The sequence below is a fragment of the Rousettus aegyptiacus genome, unplaced genomic scaffold (assembly GCF_014176215.1).
Source record: "Rousettus aegyptiacus isolate mRouAeg1 unplaced genomic scaffold, mRouAeg1.p scaffold_m13_p_10, whole genome shotgun sequence".
Lineage (NCBI taxonomy): Eukaryota > Metazoa > Chordata > Mammalia > Chiroptera > Pteropodidae > Rousettus > Rousettus aegyptiacus.
Window position 1 is genome coordinate 28,622,420 of NW_023416285.1, and position 11,461 is coordinate 28,633,880.

The 11,461-nt window shown below is 37.1% G+C and overlaps 1 long non-coding RNA gene and 1 pseudogene across 1 annotated transcript in view; both read right to left on the reverse strand.

Annotated features, from left to right (window-relative positions):
* LOC107517927 overlaps positions 1–11,461 on the reverse strand; it is a 78,359-nt gene that overhangs the window by 65,387 nt on the left and 1,511 nt on the right. The window lies entirely within an intron of this gene.
* Positions 5,864–5,982, reverse strand: LOC118609008 (annotated as a pseudogene).

Sequence of the window (11,461 nt, forward strand, 5' to 3'; positions counted from 1 at the left end):
ATTTAAGCCAGTTTGAGTAATTTTTTCTTACATGTCGTCAGTAGAAATTTGACAACCTTCCTTCTCTCTATGGTTGAAAAATAAAGTTATATTATGTTTTGTATAGGAAAGGATACACATATCTGGATTTCTTTTGCAGGTAGATTAGTGGTCAGTTAAATATCTAGAGGTTAGTTTTCATTGGACAGTGTTCAGATGTTGTACTCTTGAAATCTGATAAAGAAAGGTACAAATCAATTAGTAGTGCCATTGGGTAGCAGACTTGTTTCCTTTCCATTAATATAAGGTACCTGAAATTACAGAAATAGAATAGCTTTAAAAATAGAAACACTCAAAAGGAAAAGGTATCAAATCATCATGAATTTTAAGAGTCAAATAGGTGAAAACAACTGCTCTTTCAAACAAGGCTGCCATTACAAAATATTAGGAGTTAAGAGAATGAGAGTAGGATGGGAACAGTGGCTCCTTCTTTCAAACAGCAGCTAATCCCAAAGAAAGAAATATAACAGTATTATGACTTTAGTCATTTCGTTAATTTTCAGTTAAATATAGCCTATATTTCAGCTGCAATGAGTTACAATTAAAATTTTCATATTATTTACATCCTATTTGAAAACAGTTCATATTGGAATGTGTTTTAGGTAAAAATGAGTATGCAAAAAAAGGGGAGTAAAAGGTAAAGATAAAATTGAATGTTATTTTTATCTTAGTCTAGACAGTCTTATAAGATATAATTTCAAAGATGGGATACTAATTTTTTAAATATTAATTAATTGACTTATAGTTGGGATACTAACCAGGCCATTTCTGGTCCCTAGAATGCCTTTGTGCAAATTAAACCCAGCAGGACATGGTTTGGCAAGGAAAGCAGTGGGCCGGATTGAAGCCCCTACCTGTCCATTTGACCAGGCATTGTCATGCAGTGAAAAGCTTACACCAGTACTCAGAAGTCCTGAGTTACAAATTCCAATGCTCAGGTGGAAAAGTGTAAGATAATAAGGAGTGCTAAGATGCTGGGAAACTAGAGAACCCATCTCCAATGATAGCTCCAGATACTCCTTCCAGGAGGAAATGTAGACACACATTGTTTTTCGATCTCCCAAATTTTAAAAGAGGCTGGAAGTCTAATTCAGTTTATTTAACACCATGGACTCAAACAAAACGCCCAAATTCAAATTCGACTGGCAGTTTTTGTTGACTCTGACTTAAGGAAAGTGCATAGCTACAGCTTCTTACTGGGATGCTAAGGTTAAACCTGATCTGGGGTTCAGGAATGTTTGAGCTCCTGAGGGTGATGGCATGATGGAGAGAAGTGGGGTAGAGGCCTTATTTTTCATCCAAGTTAAGTCTCAAGTAGGAAAGGTCACAGATGTAGATATGGAGGGGAGCAGGAAAAAGCAATAAGGGCGATATTAATTCTGAAGAAGAAAGAAAAGAAGTGTATAAAATTAAGTACTATGAGGGGAGGAGGAAGTTGTGATTTTCAGGTAGTTTGCCTTTTATAGTACTGTTCTACTAAATAGCTCCAACACTTTGCTAACATTAATTAAGCCTCACAAACCCTGTGAGATAGGTAATTACTATAATTAAACTGATATTCTGGATCAGTAAAATGAGACTTAGAATGCCCAAGGTCACAGTGAGATTGCGTAGCCCAGTTTAGCAGACAAACTACATATATTTTTATTATGTATTACTCCCCTAAAAAGGTCTTTCCTAGCTCTCTTTCAATTTCTTTCTCTTTCTCTCTCTCTCTCTCTCTCTCTCTCTCTCTCTCTCTCTCTCTCTCTCTCTCTCTCAGATGTAATGATAGGATAAATAAACTTGATCATTGAGAAGTTAAACTACAAAGTTAATTAGGGAAGATAAAAGACAAAAATACCTAATGAACAATCCATATCCATAAACATAATATGCAAATTCCATTTCAATTAATTGCATTTATTTAAAATATTTTCATTTAAATTGCTGGTTTAGCTAAATGCATCAGTAAATCAAGGAATCAATGCACGTAAAGCATTCACCATACTACACAACAGCATAGAAAAGACTGTCATTAGTTTGGAAAGAGAACACAACAGACAGACAGAAGGAACTCTTCTTGTTGCTATAACTACGGCATAACAAAGGTCAGCACTGGGGGTGGGGGGAAACCTTCCTGGACTGAACGTTAACAACTCAGGGATATTATCCTCAATTCTGCTTCTCAACAAAGAAAAATAATAATCCTTCATTTTAAAAAAAGTTAACTGAAGCTAAACTAAACATTAGAAACGTACATTTTAAAATATCAAGAATAAAAAATGGTTTTGATTTAAAATATTATATTGAGAGTAACATCAGAAACCTGTGCTTTTAAATGCGAATATCCAGATTACATTGGAAGTCAAAACTCAAGTTCAGAAGAAAATTCACAAACATTTATTAAAAAGTTTATTGTATTTAAAAATTATAAATTCAAAAATTCCAATTAACATTATTTAACAGATTTCAATTAATGTTATTTCAATTAACATTATTTAATAGAAAATAATTTAAGTTTAATTTTAAAGTTTTACAGAGCTTAAAATGTATGACTTTTACAAGCCTAGATTTATAACTTTAAAAAGTAAATTTTAGAAAAAAATTCATTATTAAAATTCTTGGAGATTTGTTATTTGTTTGTTTTGAATAATTGGGCAAGTCCTGTCGGGTACTTTGAAGATCCAGAAGCTTGTTTACAACATGTCCAGTTTCTGCTTATAAATTCATTTTAAACAAACCTCTTTCCTCTGAACTAAGGAGAACATTAGTTAGTTACCTGAGTTATTGGTTTTGAGGTTTGACTGAGCTTTCCAGTGTTCAGTAAATCCAGTCAGATAAGACTTGTGTGCCAAAGAGAAAGGCTGAAAGGAGAAGGGACTGATCCTGCCACATTCTGGACTGCTGTCTAGGAAACATGGACGGCTGACACTGAGTGCTTGTTGACAGAGCTGTACAAAGTGTTTTCTGGTCAGTTCATAAATGCTAATTTTTCAAAAGATTTCCAAACTTTGTATTACTTTATCATTACACAGGTATTTTCATGCCTAAGGCAAATTTTCTTGAGAGAAAGGTGAGTGAAGAGTGCCTTGATACTGTCAGGCAGAGAAAAAGGGAGACCCCAAAGAGCAAGTTGGAGTTTAAATTGCAAATTTGTGTTTAGATCTGTTAGTGTCTGGAAGCTACTTATCATGACTTGATGTTTTATACGAAAATTGGCCCATTATTTTCTCTATGAGTAAATATTTTGAAATGTATTTGAAATAACATGTATGCTGAAATGGTATTGCTTGGGTTTTCTAATAATCCAATAAACAAAACATACCAAATATATATGGCAACGTACAAGGAAGCCTATAGCTCACCAAAACCAAGCCAAGTTCAGGAGCCCGTGGAAGGAGTGTTCTGGAGACTTTTCTGTCTAGCCTATTGTTACTTCACTTGTATGGGTTTCTGTGTTTGGGGACAACTCCTACTACACTGCAACAGAGATGCAATTTTATAGAAATGAGAATTGATATAACAAGAAGGAATGCCATGAAGAAATAAGAATGAGCCTAGATTAAATTTGTTCTTGTGAAGAACAGTTTTAAAATTAATGTCCAGGATAGTATTTAGTACATATCTGTCTGGTATACAACCTATATGTAAAAATAGATGAATATGTGTATTTGATGAACATAATTAATTTGAATATGGTGCTAATGAGGCTCAGGTAATGGGTTTAACCCTCTGAACCCATTATTTTCATTACTGTCAATAGTCACAGATTTTACCCTTATTGGTGGCCAGCCATTCTATAAATGTTATCCTATTAGTCGTTAGAAAGAGAAGGCAAAAGGATATAGATAGCTTAGGGCAAATTTATTATTGCTGAAAAACAGTTCTAAGCACATGACCTGATGTTGGCAGGTTAAGAGTGCTAGCTTGGAATATGAAGGTCAGCATCGTAATAATGATGTATCGATATTTAATTAGAAGTGAAAGAAAATAACAGATGTGCTGAATATTGATTTTAAGAACTAATTTCATCAAATTCCACTTGTTAAATAACCAAGAAAACTCTGAAAGTGTCCTTAAAATGCTCACTTAAAGGATTTAAAAATATTTCTTTATAATAATTAATTATAAGCAAAAAGTCTCATGTAAATACCAATTCCTTCATCTTAGCTTATGATTATTATTAATTACATTTTTTTTTTTCATCTGGTCATGGGTAGGTGATTGGCATCTTCTGGAAGAAGGAGTTCTGCTGAAGTAGAGAATTCTTTCAAGGTATAATAGGAGATGAGATTAGAAAAATGGGTCCAATCAGCAAAGGGCTTTGCATGCCATTTTAGGAATTTTGCATTTTATCCTACAGACAATGGGGAACTTACTTCCACATTTAACATATGCTACTTTTCTTTAATATGCACAGCATACAATGTTGGGAACCTGTCCTGTGCAGGTAAATAAAAAGCCCAGGTAGCTACAGTCAAAGGAGTGTTAAAGAAAGTATTCCTTATTTGTTTTAGTAGCATAGTCCATAAAGGGTATAATTTTGTTATTACTTACAGTGTGAATTACTGTTGAAAGAGACAGGCCTCAGGCTATAAACACAAATGGGGAGGGTGGCTTCTAGGATGTTAGGTGAGACAGCTCCACACACCTTTCCTAACCTGGGTGGTTGTGTGTGTGTGTGTGTGTGTGTGTGTGTGTGTGTGTGTGTGTGTGTGTGTGTGACTAATAGGCAACACCTTATTGGTGGGGAGTTAAAGGTTGCCTCTAGGTTTTGAAAACACCAGCAGACAAGCTGCTAATGCATAAGATTTATCGCTAAGTCACTTTAGATATTTGGTATTTTCTCTGCTTGTCTTACTTCTTTATTTTTTAGTAAATTCTTGTTTGAATAGTCTAACCATGTCTTGGCTGTCCTACAGGTATTTAAGAAAGCATAATTTGTTCATAGTTGCCAAATCTTCCCCAAAGTCATTAAGACTGCTTTTAGTGGCACTCTCTAAGGGTGGTAATCAGCAAAAATGCTCCCAGGGGAAAAGTAATCTCAAGGTTGTTTGGGGCTGTGTGGTCTGCCTAACCACTCAGTAGATTATTTTCCTTCCAGCATTACTCTGTGGGGGAATATGCCTGTCGGCTGTCCACCAAAATTGTTTCTCTACTCCACAGTAATAGAGTGGCATCTAGGAAGTGTCTGCCCAGCAATCTTTGCAACTAGTTGTGGCATATGACTAGTTTTTGACAATGCATGTGAGCTGCAGTGCTATGGGTCACTTCAAGACCGAGGTCTTTAAGAAGGGATAATGCCTTCTCTATGCCCTTCTGCTCACTCAGTGTAGTTGATAAGCAGTCCTTTAGGGGTAGTGAAGCCCCAAGACGGAAGGAAACTAGATCCTGAATTGCTCAGAGAGGGCAGTCATCCTTTGATCTGAAATTCCCACCCTGAATTGTTACATGAACAACAACAAAAATACTTCTATAGTTTTTGCACTGATACATTTTAGAGTCTATTTGTTACAATGGATAAACCACCTTTTTACAGATTCCAGGATAATGACAGTCATCACGATCATAATGGAAAGCAGAAGTGTTTTAAAGACAACACAACACAACATTTCTGCAGAGCACGGGACACTTTTTCAGGTGATACTACAGTTGGGTTTTTTTATTCCACCATAAAGATAGTGATGAAGCCCCAGGACTCCTACTTCAGATCACAAAATATATAAATCAGAGCAGAGGCACAAACTACTTCTAGGTCTTAGAAGGTATCGTAGGCATTTTGCAGAGGAAACAGACCTTAAGTTTTAAGTATTTTGTAGAACTATGGATGTTTTTTTTTTTAAGTCTAAAGCACCTGGTATTCCTGGGTGGAATCCCACCCAAGTACTAACCAGGCCCAACCCTGCTTAGCTTCCAAGATCAGACAAGATTGGGCATGTTCAGGGTAGTGTGGCTGTAGGTGAATTGTGAATTCTGAAGGAGAGTTAATAGAGAACTAGGTGTTCTCAGTGATTGTTATGAAAATGCTGACACATCATCATGGGGAAGATAACACGGGACATAGAGTACTGTGAGAGTAGTGGCAGATAAGCAAGTGGCAAAACTAATATTAAAAATAATAAAGAATATGAGGTAGACCAGAAATGCAATGTTTCCTTTTATTACATTGGCTAAGGATCTAATCAATTCCCTTGTGGAAAGGCAGTGGATGTTATAGCAGAGCTAGGAGGTATGTTGTTTACAATATGTTCCGCACTTTCGATTAAGGTCATATTAATGAGGGTTCTAAAATCACAATTAAAGGTAAGGTTCTAGTGTGCAGAGAAGGTTTCTTGATTAATTAATTATTGATAGACTAAGGTAAAAGGTATAAGCATAAGGGTTTAGAGACAGACAAAATTGGTACACATTTCAATCCTCTTACATGCTAACTTTGTAACCCAATCTAGGTTATCTAATTTCTATGGGTCTCGATATCCTCAATTTGCCATAGAAATACTTAATTTCTATGAGCCTATTATTTCCAGTGAAAATATTAACTATCTCATAGGGTTATAGCAAAGAATAAAATATCTGCAGATTACTTAGTACAGTGTCTGACACAGATAGGTCACGAATAGTAGTTCTAATTATTACTTATCAAGACTAAATGTTCTATAGTTTTTCCTTTATAAGCTAGAAAATAAAATTCTTTGGAATTAAGACCTTATTCTCTCTCATTTGTTTAAGGTTCATTTTGAAAGTGAGCTTGAAGCATTCTCTAAAGGAAAGCAAATTTGGCATGAGAGAGCTTGTCTTTATTTGATTTAAAAAATTGTTTATAAATTCCAAAACTTCTATCATTGGACTGATATTTTAAATATTTTGAAAATATGTTTAAGCATCATCTTTCCAGTATGTTTTCAAAACTCATTACAAATTGCCTATGTTTTGCTGATAAATTTCCTTTGATGCTCAGGTAAAAAAAAAAAACAAACAAAAACAAATGAAATATTCCTTTCCTTGTTTTTACAAGGTATTAACAAAAGTATAAAAATATCATTATCAATAAACTTCAGTAATTATTAACCGCCAGTTATTTTGCCTATAAATGGTCAATAATCAGTTTGATTTTTATAACATTCTAGGTTTAAAAAATGACAACACATGCGTATTAATCAGTAAGTCACAAAACAATCTGTCCTCTTTCTCCATAGTTGTCCACTCTTGAAACAACACCTTCATTGATGTACACCACAGTGCTGAACATCTTATCAATAATCAATCCTTCATAATTGGCAGAAGCTTGATATGGTCAAGGTCAATCTTTTGAAAATTCTAATAAATATGAAATTGTTTAAAATGTCTTTTCAGCATTTTGTTATAAAAGAAACAACTCATTATGATAATTTCTTCCTTCACTGAAACTATACTATTGCATTATTCTAGAATATAATTTGAATTTTAATACAAAACTTTGCTTTATGACACCAATTTAAACAATTTGATTTTTTTTTCTTTCCTACTTCTGGTGTTAATCATTTGCCACTATTATTTTTTTCTCAAAATTATCATAAAAGATTCGTATTTTAACATCTTATTCCATAAGCATTTCTATTAGACCATACTTCATTTCAATAGTGGAATAGAATGAATCCAGGAATATCTCATTTTCTTTAAGTCACCAGTGAAGAAGTTAATTCACAGCTGCATTTATGAATGAGTTTTATTTATATTTGATCTGCGATAAAAAGACTTTTTTTCAATTACTGAACTATTTTTTTCAAGGGTCAAGAAGTCATACTAGTATATTAGATTAATGTAGCTATAAAAGTAGTTTTTGTTTAAGTAAAGTTTGGAATTAAGAATGGGGCAAGTTAAAAATCAGATTTAATCCTTGGAACTACCACTTGGAATAGTAAAAGAGGTTTGGAGGAAGGGGGTGCTATAGAAAGAGAGAAGGGGGTGTTATTGAAAGTGAGAGCGGGAGAGAGCGAGAGAGGGAGGGAGGGAAGGAAGGAAATGGAGGGAAAGAAAGTAGCGAAGGACAGAGAGAGAAGACACTGGGGCGGGGTGGGAGAGAGATTGAGATTGATTTTGAGATCGGGCAAGCATCACATCACCACTTATTTTTGTTTTATTTTATTTTATTTTTACATTCTGGCATAATAGTGTTCAAACGATTTGAACAACCAGAACACCAATCAGTTTTCACTTACTTTAAAGACCTTAATAATACTAATTTTTTCAAGTCTTTCTGGGCGCACCAAAATTATTTAAAAGCCATGCGGTAGGGTGCGAAGTAAGAGCATTCTTCGAACACACACGACCTTTTCTGTTTCTTGCACTGCTCGTTTCAACCCAGCCAGAAAACCCAGACAAGTTTATTTACACACAAAGTCGCACACGCACGCACACACACACTCCGCACGCAGCGAGAGAGTGGCGGAAACGCCCTCTTTCCATTCCTTCCAAACAATTATCTGCGAGAGCGAAAGAAAATAATCAACAGCCCTGTGTGCTGGCTGGCGGCTGAGCCCGGGCGCCGGCGCGGAGGGAGGGCAAGCGGCGGGCGAGCCGGGAAACGTGGCTCCGCCGCGGTGGAGAGGATTTGTGAAGCGAGCGCGGGCCCGCGTGCGCCTCTTGTACCCCGTGTAATTTGCAGCCAATCATCAGTAGGTGTCCGCGTCCCTGCGTCCTCCTCACCTCGGCGCCGATCGCCCCCGCCCCCGCCCCCGCCTCCTCCTCGCCGGGCGCTCGCGCTCCCCTCCCCCAGCAACCACACACACGCACACACACGCGCGCACACACGCGCGCACACACACACACACACAAACAGAGAGAGAAGGGGGGGGCAGGGTGAGAGAGAGAGGAGAGAGAGAGAGAGAGAGAGAGGAGGACTCCCCGGCTCCCTCCCTCCCTCGCACACAGCGACTGGAGACGGACGGAGAGCAACGCGCTGGGAGAGGAGAGACCACCGAGAACAGCCCCGCGCTCTCACACATACACTCACACTCGGCTCTTTCCTCTCCCCCCACCTCCTCCTCCTTCCACCCCCACCACTAACACCATCTCCTCCTCCTTCTCTCTGCAACAAGAAAAAAAAAGCCATTTACAGGTATTTTTTTTTTGATCCGCATATTTATTTATTCCCCCCACAACAGTTTGTTTACAAGTATTAAAGTTGTAATTGGGAGCTGCCAAGACACATCTGGATTTGTGTTTCTTTGTGTTAGGGGTGATGTGCAACTAATTAAAGGCAGACTGGCAGCGTCTGCAAATTCTAAGGCTCCCCAAATAAAAAGAGACTGGTAAGTGATTGTTCTTTCTCTTTCTCTGGCTTTTTTCTCTTAAATGTTTGCTGTCCGTTGGGATTGTAAAAGTAGATTATTAATGCTGGACTCCAGCATTAAAAGGCGTTGCTGTATTAATTTATTAATTAATCTGCACCCGCCCCTCCTCCTGAATGTTAAATATGACCTTTGATCTCTATGTCTCTGGTAGACCAGACATATAATATTAGACGTGTACAGTCACATTGTTTAAAGGCAAACCAGGATCATGAAGTATGGATGTCTAATATAGCTTTGAAATAGGACTATAGTTATTTGTGTGTGTTTTATTTTGCTTTTTAGAGAAAATCCAAACAATAGCTGTGGTTTAGGTACCTTTTTCATGCTCCAGAGATGCATTGATTAAACAATAATGACCTGGATCCTGGGCACAATCATTTTCTACAGTTTCTGGTGGCATTAAACCTTGAGGGAGGAAGGGGGAGGTGATAGCAATAAGAAAAGCAAGGGAAGCTTCTGTTTGGAAACACCACTCTAATACTGTGAAAAGGGACATTAAATTATTTCTTTATTTGGAACAAGGTCAAAAGACTAAAATGTTAATTTTTTGCCTCCACTCAATGTGTTGATATCTAGTGCATGGTTGGCATAACTAGTTTTTACTGAGTAGCAGTTATTATGGTCTTGCAGTTTTAATGTGATTCGCAGAAACTGAAGCTATATGCATATTCTTGCTGTGTATTCCCCCACCCCTTTCCAAGCATCAAGAATATTTAGCCAGGAGCATTTTGGGGGCACCCTTTGTATTGCCATCAGAGCTCTGAAGGGAGCAGTTTTTCCTAATGCGAAACCACAGAGGTGGTTCCTGAGTGATTAGGGACTTGCTGTGATTGAAAGATGCCTGCTAGCTTCTAATCCAGCCTGGGGTGAGGTTCCTTATCTTGATTTACTTTGCCTAATAGGGATTTGTTTACATAAACCCTTCTTTTTAGGGCACCTCATCAGCAGGTCTTGAAGTTTTTGCACTTGGAGTTGGGGCACAAATGGTTCATTAATCTAATTATAAGCATAATTACTATAATTGATATCCGTTTTGAACTGAATATTTGAGACTGTAACTACTGGGCCCCATTTAGAATTCCCTGAACTCCACATTCTAGACCAACATGAGGGGCTTCAAAAGATGTCACAAAAAGATATTCTGGCCTAAAAAAAATGTGGAAACAAAGAAACTGTTTTTTTTTAAGCTTAATATACACTTTATGTCTTTGCTTTTCTTCTTAAAAGGCTGTGATGTACCTCTCCCTCTGTAATAAACAACTAAAATACCTCTTCCTAAAGCATAATAATGGCTTGTAAGCAAAGAGATGAATGCAAATACCCAGTTAACATTAAACTTTCCTCTTAAAAGGAGCAAAAGAAAAATATCAGTTTAACGGTTATTTCTGCAGGTAAACAACACCTTAAGGGACACCCCCCCCCATCTCTCTCTCTCTCTCACACACACACACATACACAAACACACACACATTTACGTAATGTAAAAACCAGTGACTGTTAGAGTGCAAGATCCTTAAAAAAAAAAAAAAATCCCATGCTTTCTTCTTGTCTTGGGAAGAGACAGGAATCTCCATTGGGAATTATTTGGAATATTCTTACAGAGCTGCAAGCACTCGGTTTAAAAACCTATGACATTATTTGTATTATTTAATTTTTTTTTCTTTTTTTACATCTAGTCCATCTTTTCTTTCTTTCTTTTAACAAGTAGAACACCACCCTTTTACCCCCACCAAGCCCCACCACCAAATGGCTTGTACAATTGAGACCTGTCCTTGGTCCATTGAATTAAGACCCTAACAGAGCCAGCTGTGCTGGGATTCAAACTAATGACCGCAGACACAGAAGGACACTGTGGCAGCTGGTAGTTCTTTTTTCCCTGCCTCTTTAGTTCAGATTGTATGTGGGCAGTCTCTTAGCTCTCAGTTGTATTGTGTTTGCTTACAGTTTATACTCGGCTGTATTGTAGACTTTCTCCGTACTTCACTTGCTAATTTCCTGTTCATTTTCCTCATAGGGCCATTGCTGTTTTCTACTTTACAGCATTTGCATGCCCAGGCAGCACTTGTTCACACATTTCATAATGTTTAAATGCCCTGTGCTTATAGGTA